Below are 15,207 nucleotides of genomic sequence, written 5' to 3'. Positions count from 1 at the left end.
CTGTTTTAAACATAAACCAAATAAGCACATTTTCAGCCACAGAGAGCCTGTCTGCGTTGTACACCCCACAGCACTGCGCCCAGCATCTGCCAGCCACAGAGCAGACAAACCCCAGGCCTATCAAGACCCCAAGCTGCCGCTGCCCTTTGGAGGCGCAGACCCAGAGACTCCCCACTAAGCTGCTGCGCCACGCCCCTGAACATGGGGTCCCCCTCCCCCGGCCTCCCCCCAGCTGCCGGCTGGTGGCCCCACCATGTAGCTCGGGAAGGTCTCACTCCCTAAGGGACTTCCCCGCACACAAACCTCCCAAAACATCGCCCACAGAAAGCCGTGTGTGACCCTGCCACCTCGTGGTCACCTCTTGCTCTGGGATCAGAGGTGGCAAGAACGGGAAGGGTGTCAGGCGGGATGTTACTTCCCTGGGCATTGTCTCCTGAGCCCTGAAGTGACACGAGATGTCATGCTTCTCGGAGTGTGGCACAGGCTGTGCGGGGGTCGCACTCCTCGGGGCAGGAGGGGAAGGAGGGCAAATCTAACTTGTCCTGCCGTCTTCTGTTTCCAACTGGTCAAAAGCCACCTGGAGAGGAGTTAACACCTGTGCAGCCGCTCAAGGCACCAGCAGTGACGTGAGGAGCCGGAAACTCGGGGCACACGGTTAGCCGGGGGCGGCCGAGGGAAGCCCGGGGCGGCAGAACCGTGCGAGTCCAACAGAATGTGCAGGCCGCTGAAGGGTGGCGAGCAATGCGGATCCAGAAAGCAGACAACGGAACCTGAGAAGAAGTTAAATACACCAGGTACATTTATTTAGGAAATAGTGTTGAGAGGGAAAGGGGAAAACAAATTGAAAAAAAAAATTACAAAACGACAATCTCCATATTGGTGTGTCCTTCTTTCCGTGCTTTTTCTAAGCACAGGAAACCTGTTTCCAGTGATTAGCCTGAAAATGGGGGATTTTACACAGTCATTCTCTTCAATTTAAAAAGGGACGTGTCTTACCCAATTTTCAAAAACTGAACGTGTGTAAAGTGACAGTAAAGACCGCAGTTGAGTTTGTAGGTGCTGGACATTGAGTTCTATCAAACAGAGGGTAGGCCTGGACTTTTTCAAAGGAAACAGTTAGAGGACCCCTGCCTGTGGCCTCCCACATCAGTCAGTCGGCGGCGAGACATCGAACACTATGACGCCCGTCGCTCCCGACAGCCCGTGGCAGGCAGCGCTCACTGCCCGCGGTGACGCACTGTCCCTTTGCTAACAGGCCTCCTGCTAGAGGTCAGTGGCTCCACGACGAACACGAAGCTCTGTGGCACTTGCGACTGACCTCCACAGGGTGAGCCAGGCCTGCACGGTGGGCAGAAAATTCTCTAAAATAAAGCATCAAGAAACAGCCAGTAATAACTTTCTGGAAAGTCAAAGGGACCAGGTACAGAGCTTTGTTTCTTTCGGGAATACATTTGGAGAACTCTCCCTCAGTCACGAAGCGATCTCCGGAGGAAAGAATCCCGGAGGCAGAGAAGCTCAGGGTGGGCTCCCACAGGGGCAGGCTCTTGCCGCCTGGGCCCACAGAAGAGAACAGGAATCCAGACGCCCCGGTAATGGGTTTTAGAGATGAACTTTGGCTGACGACACATGGACTCTGGGGGTAGGGCTGGGACAAGCAAGATGTACCGTGTAAAAGTCACGCTTCATTTAGACTCGGGTACCCAGTGCTCCCCTCCACCTGTGTGTCTCATGGACCAGTCCCCCCCCACCACCCCAGCAGCCCCTTAGCCTGGCTCACCCACAAACAAGGGCACCTGGGTGCGCTCCTCCCACACAAAGAAACCAAGTTTCAAAAAGTTGACATTTCTGACCTGAGGTCACCCAACCACTAAGTGGGACCTTGGGGCGAAGACCCAGTGCTTATTGCAGAAGTGCTACTAATGACTGTCACCGAATGTTCAGAGGGACATGAGTGGGGTGAACGGCCAGAGCCTGGAGCGGGCGAGTGGAGCATGGAGAAAAGCAGGCTGATTCAGGTAGGAGACCAGGTGACGTGGAGCTGTGGCGGGGCAGCGGAGCAGCCCAGAGCCACCAGGAGACATGACACAGACACGGCGCTATTTCGGGGCGGAGGAGCAGGAGCTGAGACCAGAAGACACGTGGCCCAGAACTTCACCAACGCTGAAGGCCAGCTTGAGTTTGAGATGTTGAAAATGTTTCAATGCACGTTAGTCATAGTTTCTTGTTTCGGATGGTGCGCTCTGTGGAAAAACGCGGACAGGGAGGCTGTGTTGTTGGTATGTCGCTCAGCTTCCCGAACGTGCGTTGCCTTCCACTTCCCTCTGATTCCATCTCAAGCCTCCAGGATCCCAGATGGCGGCATCCTGTTATCCTCACGATCACAGAGGCTTCATTAAACGCCCGCGGATTGCAAAGTACAGCGTTCTGAGACAGCCGTCCGGCCCCTGCTCCGAGACTGTCCTAAGGACGAGGGGTCACGGCCTCGCTATCAGTGTGTGAAGCGGGGTCAGGAGCCCTCACTTGGTCATTGCCATGCAGAGCAGGGGAGAGGGGAGAGAGGCTCTACCTGAGAGATGCTGAGATACCCAGGACGGAAGGTGTGGAGGTTTTGGAGACGGAGCCGTAGTCCATTTTCAGACAGAGTTCTACTTTGATGTTTTCCAAGCCCTCCCTGAAGCTGGTCAAGACCTACGGCTATCCGCGTACTGAATGTAAACAGCGACGTGCCCTCACGCCCGGTGAGTGCGCCGTCCCTGGAAAGTGACCTCCGCTCCCTCCGCGGTTGTCCCACTGTGGGCAAGCGGGCTCTCCCCGTGGGAGGTCACGGCACGCACACGCTCTGAGGGAGGAGGCACGTGGGGTCTTGGAGGCACAAGGGTAATGAACAATTAGTCACAGGAAGGACCAAGCCCCTGGCCTCTGGGACAGCGCTCGGTTTCTATCTTCTATAAACTCAGGGCTATGTGTGCTCAACCAGTGGTCTGGAGAAGAGACACAGAAGACACTCTGCCAGAAATCAGGAACGGACCCAGAGACAGAAGAAGAGTGAAAGGTCACGGTCAGACCAGGAACAGAGGACAGGCAGAGCTGGCTCGGCTCAGCACTCCGGCTTGAGGTATCTGAGCCCACAGTGGTTTCCATTCCCCATTACAGAGGGTGAGCAAATAATTTATTGGGGACATTTCTGAGAACAAAAGAAGAAGCTATAATAATTACCCAGAACAAATCTGTCCAGGGCAAATCTGGACACAAGTCACCCTCCTATCAGATCCTGTCCAGTCTCTCCTTCCCAGTGAGCAGAGCCAGCCCCCCGCCCCCCGCCCCTGATCCTACTGCACACTCCCTGTCCTCAGGCGGGCTGTCTACGGTCCCAACAACTCTCCAGAGCTGGCTCTCCCCATCCTGCCAACACTGCACACGTGTGTGTCTGCACAGACACACGCACACACTCACACACATGTGCGTTGGACACATCCTTCTGATCCCAGGTTCTCTGACACTTTCTGGAGGTCTGTGTTCTCCATCAGAGCCAGCCCGACTCCCCCACAGCTTTCACAGTGGACCAAGTCTGTCCCAGTCCCCTTCTCTCTGCTCTCCAGCAGAGCTCTGTGAGGCGTCCTCTGGGCCCCAGCCTCCAAACAAACAGGGCGGGAGGATGAACAGCAGAGGAGGTGATAACAGATCCCCTCCTCCCGACAGGATGTCAAAATCATTTGCATTTGCCGAATGCCACTGCAGACCTGGAAAACCCCTTCCCTGCAGCTGGCTTGGCTCTGGGGGTGCTACACCACTACCTACGCCCTCCCCAGCTGGCAGGCCCCTGGTCCCGCACACGGCCTGGCCCAGAGCACCCTCTCCCGGTCCTGCCCACTCTTGCTGTTGTTGGCGGAGCTGGAAGCCGGAGCCCGACCCCGGCTCCTGCTCCTGTCCAGCCCCAGAGACCCGGACCCGCTCTCTTCCTCTGTAAAATGGGTGTGACCGGCCCGGCAGACCCGCCTCTAAGGTGGTTGGGGGAACGAGGCAAGAATACAGGGGATGCACAGACAGCTCATCTGCAGCTCGGAAGCTTCTAGACCGAGAGGCTGATCGCCGCCCACCCCAGCCTCTGCCCCATCCTGTCCGTTCCCTCTCGGGCCTCTGCCAGAGACCCTCCACAGCTGCAGCCCCCCAGCTTAGGTGGCTGGCTGGCCCCCAACCCCGCTCCTGCCAGTGGTAAAGTGACCAGCCCGGCCATACCGACCCCTCCAGCCCCTCCTCTGCGAGCGGTGCCTTCAGTGGGTCTCCCCAGCTGAACCCTCCCCGCCCACAGCCCACTGAGGAAGGCACTTGTATGCTGGCTCAGCCGGTGGTCAGCATCAGCCTGAGGAAAACCAGCTCAATCAAGGCTCTCGGGAGGGAAGTGAGAGCAGAAGTGAACCAGCAAGATTCCGGCGAGTGCGGCTCCTGCTGGTTTCCCGAGGGCGCTCCCACTTTAATCCTCTATCATCATTGATAGTCCCAGCAGGATCATCCATGGCAGCCCCGGTCCCTCAGCGGTGTCCCAGTGTGGACAGGAAAGTTCAAAGAGGAAAGCAGCCCCCAGGAGCCGGCTGGTGCCCCGCGAGTGTGAGTGTGGCGCAGGCACCGGCATCACCACCACCGGGCAGGCCCTGTGCGAGCGGCCGGAGACGTGGACGCAGAACAGAGCGCTCCGTTAGCCTGTCTGAACCCAGACAAACCCCCTGCAACACACCTGCTAGGACCTGCGGGGTTTCCCGGCCAGTGAAGACGGTCTGCCTGGGGCCAGTCTTCTCTCTCCCGAGTACGATATCTTAGGCTTCCACTCACCCACTCCCGCTTCCTCCAACAACATCCCCAGCAAAGCGTCACTCCCGTAACCCATCCCCAACACCAGCGAGCACGGGCCCACACCCTAGAAACCCTTCCTGATGCCCCCTTAGCCAGACGCCCCCGGTTCTGCAGCCCAACTGCACTCTCGAGCTGGTTCCAGCTGATGCGGGAGCAGAAGGCGCGCCGAGGACAAAGCCCGAGCCGCCCCCACAACCTGCCCCCTCACGCCCAGGTGGGATGTGTGTGACTTTCCCCCAGGGAGCCCCCACCTGTCTGAATGTGAGTGCTCTGCGGGAGGGGAAACAGCCTCAGCTGGACAGGGTCCCGGAGTCTTCTTCAGCAGATGAAGGTCCTTTTGGACACTTGCTTACGTCCCTACCGCCCCCAGACCCCATGTACTCAATCAATCACCCCTCACACCCCCGGGGCAGCAGCTCTTTCTGCCCCCAGGTCCCGTCCCCGTGCTTTCATAAAATCCCCCTTTTGCACAAAAGACATCTCAAGAACTCTTTCTTGGCCGTGGGCTCCGGGCCTCACCAACCACACCCCTGTAAAAACTCCTCCACTCAGGCCTGCTCCCAGAGCCTCTGGCTGCAGGGCTGGACCAGTCCGCTCCCACTCGCTCCAACCTTGCAGCCGGAGGACCGAGGCGGGGATTTCAGCCACCACAAACACTTGGCCTCAGAAATGGCAAGGCCAGTCCCAAGAACTCCGAAATCAGGCTTGCTTAAGCATGCCACCGTCGACCTCCAGGCTGCTTCCCTGTCCAGATCCTCTCCCCGAAAGCGGCCACACCTGAGCCTCACGTTCCTGCACCTGCTGCGGCGCTGGAAGGAAAAGCCCCGAGCAGATCATCAAGCCCCACAGAACACCCACACGAGGGGCGCCTGGGTGGCTCAGTGGGTTAAAGCCTCTGCTTTCGGCTCGGGTCATGATCCCAGAGTCCTGAGATCGAGCCCCGTGTCGGGCTCTCTGCTCAGCCAGGGAGCCTGCTTCCCCCTCTCTCTCTGCCTACTTGTGATCTCTCTCTGTCAAATAAATAAATAAAATCTTAAAAAAAAAAAACCACCCACACGAGCGCGGCTGATTCTGCCCACGCGCGGCGTTGCGCAAACTTGGTATGTGATGATAAGTGTTAAATGATACTCTTCCCTCACAATCATGTTCCAGCTGCAAATTAGATCTAGAAGACCAGCAAGATGCCAATTGCTTCTGAGGGATGTGGAGTCCCTTCAGTCGAATCATTGCATTTTCCAAAATACTTAACATAATTCAGTTTTGTTCAGAGAGTAGCTCAGTTATCCACTTGGGACCATTTATGACTCATTATCAAGCTAGAAAGCTAAAGGTTGGTATTTTTGTTTTCTAAATCATCTTGTATCTATACCAGTAGGTCAACATAATTGAATTATCTGGCCTTCTTTTTTCTTTTTTTCAGCCCTGGGCACTGAAGTTGCCCATCTCTGTGCACATTTAATGATGGCCGGGACCCAACTGACGATGTCTGGCTAATCAGGGATGAATGTCTCCTGCAGAGGACAGGGGACAGGAGACAGGAGGAGGTAAAGCTACCACCGTCCTGGCAGTGTTACTATTGCTATGGGAGGGATCTGTCTGCACCTGGCCTGCCGCAGCACTCCCCTCCCACGGGCCTAGACTGCAGGTCCTTTGCTGCATAGAGAAGATATCCACCCCCATGGAGTCAGTCCAGTAGAGGGAAAACTGTGTGAGCTCTGAATCTGGCACACACAAGTTGGACTCCTGCTAAGACACAGAGTCAGGCTCAGGAAGGTTATCTATCTTGATATAATGGAGCAGTAACGCCGACCTTGAAACACCGCTGTGATGATTAGGTTGGAGAAACAGCATTCAGTGATGGGCTGGTACTTGCAGATGCTTGACAAAAAGTAGTGTCCGCTCTACTATTCTTTTCCTAAGATAATACAAACTCGAACCAGCACTGCTGGGTTACGTTTTCCTGCTTTATGATGAGCATCTGCAGGGGGCAACACAATTTCCGTAGCCTACTGGCTCGCTGGCTGCCCACAAAATTGAGAGGATCTGCACAAGGCTAGGGGGACTGGGTCCTACTCCTGATTCTTTTGTCATTTCAGAACAGAGATCCTGAGCGAGTGGATTCACTTGCTAAAGGGACAAGTCAGAGTCTCCAAAGAGGGAATATCGGAGGTAAGTCATTTTTCCAGTGTACCCTGTCCTCTCCCCGTGGAGCAGAGGTTCTCAGCAGGGTCTGGGGCACAGTGATCGTGACTCTTGGGGGATGTGTGGCAATGTCTGCAAACACGTTTGGTCGGCACACCCTGGGGAGAGGAGAGGGAGGTGCCGGCATCTAATGAGTGGAGGCCGGGGAGCCTGCAGTGTAAGGAAAGCCCTACAACAAAGAATCACCCAGTCGACAATGTCAACAGTTCCCAGGTAAGCGATGTGTGATTAGCGGCGGTGAGAAGGATGTAAAGAAAAAGACCGGAGAGGTTGGCCAGAAGAGGTGGAGAGCATGCCCTCGGCAGAGCCAAGCCCTGGGGCGGTGGGGTGGTGAGCAGAAGAACCTGGGAAATGTGGAAACAAGTTTGGAGTCATCCCTTCTCCACCTGCTACTCTTTCCCCATTTTCCTCAAAAGTTCCAAGAAACCCTCCATGGAGGGACAGAAGTATAGGAGTGGGGAAGTTCACTTTCTACTTCCCCTCCTGAATACACTGCTTTCCCTACAGGGTGCAGGAATGTTGGGACATTTTCCTTCCAAACGTCAAGTGGATATCGGTATCATGAGGAAAAGAAACTGTTCAAATAGGGTTCTTTTCAAAGACATCTGGTCTTCGGGGAGACCTAGAGCGTCTACATGAAGAGGCGTGGCTGGGAGTTGCATGGATCTCCGGTATCCATTTGGTGACTCGTAACGAATACACAGTTCAAACTGGCTTAAAGCATACAGATAATTTTACCAGTTACTCAAACTGGAAAGTGCACAGGCTTGCCTTGAGCCAGTGGTTCAATGGAGGCCTCAAACATCTCTCTACTCTGCCTTCATGGGATGCCAGCTCACTTCCTGGTCATGGGATGATGCCTAGTAGTTTCCAAGGGTAGGAGATGCAAGTCACCCTAACTCGCATTCTAGAGACGTCTACAAGGCTTACTCTGGTTGTTGCCTTTGGTCATCTGCCCATCCTGAACCAATCGTTGTCACAAGCAGAATGAGCTTAACTGACTGAGGAATGGTCAGTCCAACACCAAGCACATGGTGGGTAATGGCGGAACCATCTTGGGTATTATTCCGTATAATTAGTCCCAGGAAGGCCAGGAACAGATGCTGAGCAGCAAAAATCAGATGAATGCTCCACCTGCCAGGTTCAACCAATTAGCAGTTATGTGGGCATCCCTGTAGTTTCCTCGGTGTGGCGCTCTAGGCAGGGAGTACAGCCTCATGTAAGACATGATCGACAGCCTCAAGAAGTGTAGCAGGAGAATTATGCAAGAACTCAGAAGTTAACTCAGTGCCAGACTGCATGGCACAGGTTGCAAACGGTAGAAGGTCAAAAAAGGAAGCTCTGGCTTCCAAGACAGGAGATCAAAGTTGGCCTCAAAAGGTAATATTTGTATGGAAAGCATGAAAGATAAGAAGTGAATGGGATCAGAGACTTGCCAGCCTAGCGCAGAAAGAGAGAAATCTCCCCACCCCCGGATTGATGTCCTCTACTAAGCACCTGGCTTCCACCATCCATAGTGACCATGCCTTCTTATTTATTTTGACAAGCTCATTTAATTTGAGCAGAGAGAACATCTCATTGAAATGGAAAAGATTTGGGTAGTCAATCCCTTTATCAGTTTCTCCTTCCAGCAGAAGCATTCTACCTATCAGTTCCTTTCCTCAAAGCCATTAGTCAATCAGCAAGAAAGGGCACTAGCGGTTTTGCTGTGCGGGCTGGTGACAAATGAGGGCATTAATTTCCCTGAGCGGGCACTTTGGTTTGCCATTTGCCTAACCAGCGGCAGACAAACACTATGTCATAGGTGATGTCTCTAAGATTACCGTGGCCTTTGATGAGAGAGAACGTAGAGAGATTGGAAATGTTAAGCCTGCGGACTTAAAAAATTAGCCATGCAGGATTGCTTGTCTATGAACCCACAGACTGACTGCAGGCATGGGACAACAGACCTCCTCGTATTCTGCTTAGGTTGAAGGACAACCACAATTACGTCTTCTACGGACCTCACAAACTTCCTTCCCCTACTCAAGGGCACGCGGTGGCTCCCTGCCCTGCTGGAACGCAGGCAGAACATCTCAGATGAGATTCACGGTCTCTGCAGGCAGACGTCAGCTGTGAACTTCAGGTCCTCCACTTACCAACCCATGCTCCTCCGATCCTTACTTGGGTCCAGCTGGTCCACTCTTGCCGCCCAGGAAGACCATCTGCAGATCCAAACAGTATAATGTGTAAAACACTGGCCCACGGAGGGTGAGAACGGGCACGGCATAGCAGCGGTGGTGACAGCAGCAACGATGCGGGTAATTTCTTTGGAATTCTCAGGTGAAAACGTAGCAGATAAGTATGATTAGCTTCCTAAACCCAGAATTTCAACATTTTATCACGATTTCACATGGAAGGGGTTGGTCGGCTTCACTTTATCTGTGGAAGAAAACTTCATAAAGCCTCCAGCTGAATTTCTTAAGACCTGGAAGCTCAGTCCGTTCCCCTCAGCTCTCCTGTAGGACGGCGGCAGCTGCTCCACGTCCTCAATCTTAATGAAGCTTTAGCCATGGTTTACCGACCTCGGTAGACTTCCTAATCCTGGACGATCTTGGTAACACTGCCGAAAGTCACAGAGCCTAGAGGAAATTCATTATGCCTCCCAGTGTGCTCGGGAAACTATTCCCAAACAAGGGAATTATTAATCCTTGTGTAGACAAGAAATCTTGGAAGTGTAGAAAAATGCAAGGGAATGCGTGAGAACTCCACCACCCAGCTGTTCCCCCACCCAGCCCTCAGGAAAGAATGCCCTTTCCCTGCCAGCCTCCCCAAATCAACAGGGTTCCACTCTGTTTTATTGAATTCCGTTCCTCCAAAAAAGATGTTTATGTTACCTTATTTAGAAAAAGGGCCTTTACGGAGGTGTCATTATGGTGGGCCAGACTTCTCCCCATGAGCACGGGGGAACAGGGACACGGAAACACACATGCACACAGAGAGGCCGTGGGAAGATGAAGGCAGATGTGGGGTGAAACCTCTACAAGCCAAGGAACAGCCAAGACTGCCAGCAACTTCCAAAGCTCTTGGAGGGGCGTGGATCAGATTCTCCCTCCCGGCTCCCAGATGGAACTAATGGTGCTGACCCCTTGACTGCACGCTTACAGACTCCGCAGCTGAGAGAAAATACATTCCCCTTGGTCTAACCATCTCGTCTGGGGTCCTTTGTTCTAGCAACCCTAGAAACTCGCACTCCGATCCTACCGCGGCTCGCAGGCCGCTCCAAGAGTCTCTCCCTTCCCCCTGGGATCACTCACTGTGGGAGAAGCCCTAGCAGGAAAGGCTCGCACACCAAGGAAGCAAGTGCCCCCGTGCACAGCCACAGGCGTGAGCCTGGAAGCTGACCCTCCAGCCCCAGCCGGAATGACCACAGCCCCGGCAACAGCCTGACTGCAACGAAGTAAGTGCCTGACCCAGGGCCGCCCAGCCAGGTCAAGCCTGTTCGTGTTAAAGCTGCTGAGATTGGAGTAATTTATTTTTTTTTAAGATTTATTAATTTATTTATTTGAGAGAGAGAGTATGAGCAGGAGGGAGAGAAGGAGAGAGACTCTCAAGCCAACCCCACCCTGAGCCCGAACGGGGCTCGATCTCACAACCCTGAGGTCACCACCTGAGCCAAAACCAAGAGTCGGACACTTGACTGACCGCGCCATCCAGGCGCCCCAGACCGGAGTCATTTCTTATGCAGCAATAATTAACATACATGGCTCTTAGGATTTCAGACCCTGGGATGTTTTCACACATAGTCCTCATCCATAAGCTCCTTTGGAAGGCAGCACAGGGTTGAGTCATTTTATCAGGAACAGAGCTATGTCAAAAATCAATGTGCTTGAGCACTGGAGAATGAAGACCAAACCCAAAGATGATCACATAGGGCGTGCTGGTCCACCACGATGCCCTTTGCAGGACCACTGCGTTTGGACTCAGCCGCTGGCGATCTGGGTTGAGGGCTGGAATCGTTCTCAGTCGCATGGAACCGCCTTGCCCACAGTCATGACCGGTCCGTGACTTGCTAGTGCAGGAAATTTAAAGGGTGGGCCCCTTTGCCGCACACTGGGGTGATCTGAAGACACAGCCCAGCTCCACCAGAACTGCCCGGGCATCTGCATGCAGCAACTGCACGGCAGCCACCTTTCTCTCTGCCCAACCCATAGGGCGCCTCATCCCCTCCCTGTGTTACAATTGTTAGCTCCCTTTGTCATTTGTTTTGTGCTTCTCTGCTTTCTTTTTTCCAGCCAAATGAGGGAGAGCTTTGTGTATTTATTATCTTTGCAAAGCCAAGAGGGTTTCAACTGGACACAGACTGTTCTACATTAGTCTCTGCTTTTAACTTAAACACTCCCCTCCACAGGCTCATTTTTGGTTTACTTTGCTGCTTATTTCCCTGGTTTTTTGAACTGATACCTCATTTACATTCACTCTTTCATTTTTATACATTTTATTATGTTATGTTAGTCATCATACCATATATCATTAGTTTTTGATGTCGTGTTCCATGATTGTTTGCGTGTAACACCCAGTGCTCCACGCAATCCGTGCCCCCCTTAATCCCCACTACCAGGCTCACCTAACCCCCCCATGCCCCTCCCCTCTGAAGCCCTCAGTTTGTTTCCCAGAGTCTATAGTCTTTCATGGTTCATCTCTGTAAGGGCCTGGTTAGCCAGAGGGAGCCATTTCATTGTAAATTTGGATTGACCCTGCCCCTCCCAGAGGAACTCACTTGCAAACCCTGGATACAGGGGCTGGCCAGGCCGGATGGAGACATCCAATAGGGGGCGTGCATATATTTGCTATGGTGAATTGGAATTCAATTGGCCACCCGTATTGCTGACCAAGCATGACTGTGCAGTTTTCCCTGTGTGTTGAAATCTCATTGGCCACCTGTGTATAGCCAGGCTCAACCCCACCTCTATAAAGGTTAGTCTGTGAGGCTGGGGTGGGGGAAGTGGATAGTCATTGTGATAGTCGTCGGGTGCGGTCTCGCCGCCGGGACGGCATCGTTAGGGTCATGGTCGTCGGGAGCGGTAGTCGTCAGGGAACAGCTGGGAGCAGCATCATCAGGGTCGTCGTCGTCGTCACCAGAGCGGCGTCGTCAGGAGCGGCGTCGTCAGGGTCATCGTCCTGGTCGTCATCACCTCTTTGTAAGAGACGGCCCCGACCGGTCAGTTTGATTTTCGATGCTCGGTGCGAAATAAAGCTTTGCTTGACCTTCGCTTTGCATCAGTCTTGTTCCTTTGATCACAGACCCTTAACAGTCTCCCTCTGTGATTTGCCCTTCTTCATTTTTCCATTCCTTCTCCTAATGTCCTTCATTCTATTCCTTATGTTCCACATATAAGTGAACCCATATGGTAATTTCATTTTTATTGCTAAGATCTAGTACTGTGAATTTCCTTCTGATTACTGCTTTAAATATACCGTGCAGATTCTGGTATGTAGTTTCCATCATCAGCGTCTGCAAATTCTGCAACGGTAATTTGCATTTCCCCTTCTATCCAAGAGTCATTTAATAACATGGTTCTGGGAGGAAGTGCCTTTTTCTTTTTGGATTTTGTTGATAATCTTGAGTTTTATTATAAGGTAGTCACAGAAATTTGTCATATGTCCCTTCTGGGGACTCACAGGTGTTTGTTAACGTTTACTAATATATAGTTAAGTGGACGGATGGGCCACACCCACTTGAGAAGAAGGTGCTTTCTCTACTACCAGGACGTCTCATTCAATACGTACCCTAAGATTTCCCCTTGTCCTTGCACGTAGGCTCTGTGTAAACTTACCGATCTTGTCAGGGTGATCTGTCCTGCACGGAGAGGGATGTGTTACTGGGCTTCTGTCTAGGTCTTCCGTGCCTCGTAATTCTGTTGTCCAACCGCAGTTGCTAGTTGGGCTCATTGTTGCAGACATACTCAATTTTGTTACATCTCCATCACATACTGTGCTTTCACACTTGAAAATGTCCTTGCCTGTCACATTTAATACCTCTAGAGAATCAGATCTTTAGTCACTATTATTCTCAGTACCGTGATAGCAGGACTACAACCTCATCTCTCTGACTGCTCCCACCGGCCTTGTATGCCTCCACATCTCTCCATTTTCATCCTGCTGAATCACTTTGTTGTAGGTGGTCTCTTGTTAGGTAATTGTTATGTTCTGCACAAGGGAACAACCTAGGAATCCTCATATTTTCAGTTAGGTCCAATGCTAATTATTGATATAACAGATATTAACTTGGTCATAATGTTTTATAAATTATGAGTCTTATGTTATTTTGCTATATTCCTTTCTTGGTATGACATGTATGCATTGCTCTTTATTTTTAAAGCCTTCATTCTTTTGTATTTAGGGGTATTTGTATTGTTGTTGCAATGTTTACCTTTGTTCCTGTGTTCTTTCTGGTACCCTTAGTTTGCTCTCTTTATTTAATTTCTTACTATCTGATCTATCAGTACTTAATGGCATCCTTCCTCTCCCATCTATTTCCCAAGAGACAATACATTTATTTATTTTCCTTTCCTTTTTCCTTCTACCTTTTCCTCTCGGGTTAGTCCCATTATTTCTGTCCCTCATACACCGTAACAACTGTGTACCAGTCTTTCTGCTTTGTTTCCACCCTTGTGTTAGTCTTCTCTACACTCAGATAGACCACCGCACACATCACTGTCCTCTCCCTGGAGTTTTCCTAGTGTTCTTTTGTTCAGATGAAGCTCACCCTCTCTGATTCCTCTAGAAGGGGACACGGGCACCCAACTCCCCAGCTTGTTGGCAGTCTATAGTCCTGATGCTTCACAGTTGGACTGAAAACAAGTGTTCTTTCCACTCTTTCACTGGGTTTTTCGAAATTCTGTCCCATTGTTGCTTCACTTTTTATGTTGTTTCTGAGAATTCTAATTACAGATTCTTTGGCTCTAAATCATTTACTCTTTTTAAATCTGAAAATTTCAGAATATTTATCTTTCAAGCCTAATAGTGTTACTGGGGTTCATCATGAAGTTATAGTGCCTCTTATTTTCCCAGCTACTCAGTGGCCCCTTAGGACATGAATTCAGGTCTTTTAGGTTAATGAAGTTTTCCTGGCTTACAATTTACATATGAGTTTTGTTCCACTGTTTGATTTTCTACATCAGCAGCTTCAATTATATGTACATTGTTTCTTCTCTGTTCATCTCCCCATTCAACCTCTTTCTCTTTGATACTTTTTACTTCTTCCTTTATCTTATCTTCGTGTGTTGGTTCCCTTCTTGCCTTTCTTCAGTTACCCTTACTGCATTTCACTGTAGTCATCCTCACTTCTGAGATGGTCTTATCTCTTTCCTTCATTTCTTTTTTTTTTTCTTTCCTTCATTTCTTTACCAAGTTCAATTCTCTTTTTTTTTGTTTTTGTTTTTGTTTTTGCTTTTCCCTCTACTTTTGTTTCCGATTTTTTAATTTCTGATTCAAGGTGGTTCTTCATATTATAAATGTCTGTTTAGGAATATACTTAATTCACTTGGACCACAACTTACAGTTTCCTTTTGCATCATGATTATCTTTAGAAATTTCAACAGCTGACATGTCAATTCTTATTTTTCACATTGTTCTGGGAACTTCCTATAGAAGCGTTCAGTTTCACAATATTTAATCTGCATAAGTGTGATGCTCTACAAGATTTCTACTCTAGGAGTTGGTGTCCTCTTTGTCTAAAGTGTTGCCCAGTTTCTTTGGTGGGTGAGTTCTTGTTGATGCAGAGTGCTGTGGAACCTCTGATTTTTATAGAACTTTCATCTTTGAAGACCTTAATTTTTCTTTTTTCTTCCTTTTTAAATTACCTGTCCCTCATTTTTTGTCTTTTTCTCCCCAGAAGCTATCCTTTTTGAAGTCTCCACCTGCAATCATATTTTTAAGTTGCTTTCCTATAATTAGTGCTGTAGTCTACTAACACAATTCCTCTAGTATTTTCACAAGCAGGAGAACTCTATCCTTCCAGTGGTGATTTTAGAATAAGTTTGTACCTACACCTGCTGCTCACTCCCCTCTTCTTTCTTCTGTGCAGCATTTTTGGTTTTTAAATCAGACTGCCTTTGCCTGTAACAAATCTTTGCCCAAAAAAAAAAAAAAAAAAAAAAAAAGTCTGAGAGATGG

At 50.6% G+C, this 15,207-nt stretch overlaps 1 long non-coding RNA gene across 1 annotated transcript; it reads right to left on the bottom strand.

Moving 5' to 3' along the window:
* Positions 1 to 777: 777 nt before the first annotated feature.
* LOC111154439 lies at positions 778 to 5,723 on the bottom strand. The gene is made up of 2 exons (XR_002641085.1): positions 2,567 to 5,723; positions 778 to 2,460 (listed from the first exon to the last, which is right to left on the bottom strand). It is a non-coding gene; the product is annotated as an uncharacterized LOC111154439 (long non-coding RNA).
* Positions 5,724 to 15,207: the final 9,484 nt, after the last annotated feature.

This window comes from Enhydra lutris, unplaced genomic scaffold (genome assembly GCF_002288905.1).
Source record: "Enhydra lutris kenyoni isolate GAN:26980312 unplaced genomic scaffold, ASM228890v2 scaffoldscaffold37, whole genome shotgun sequence".
Taxonomy (NCBI): domain Eukaryota; kingdom Metazoa; phylum Chordata; class Mammalia; order Carnivora; family Mustelidae; genus Enhydra; species Enhydra lutris.
The sequence above is the reverse complement of the archived record's forward strand: the minus strand, read 5'-3'. Positions and strand labels throughout refer to the sequence as shown.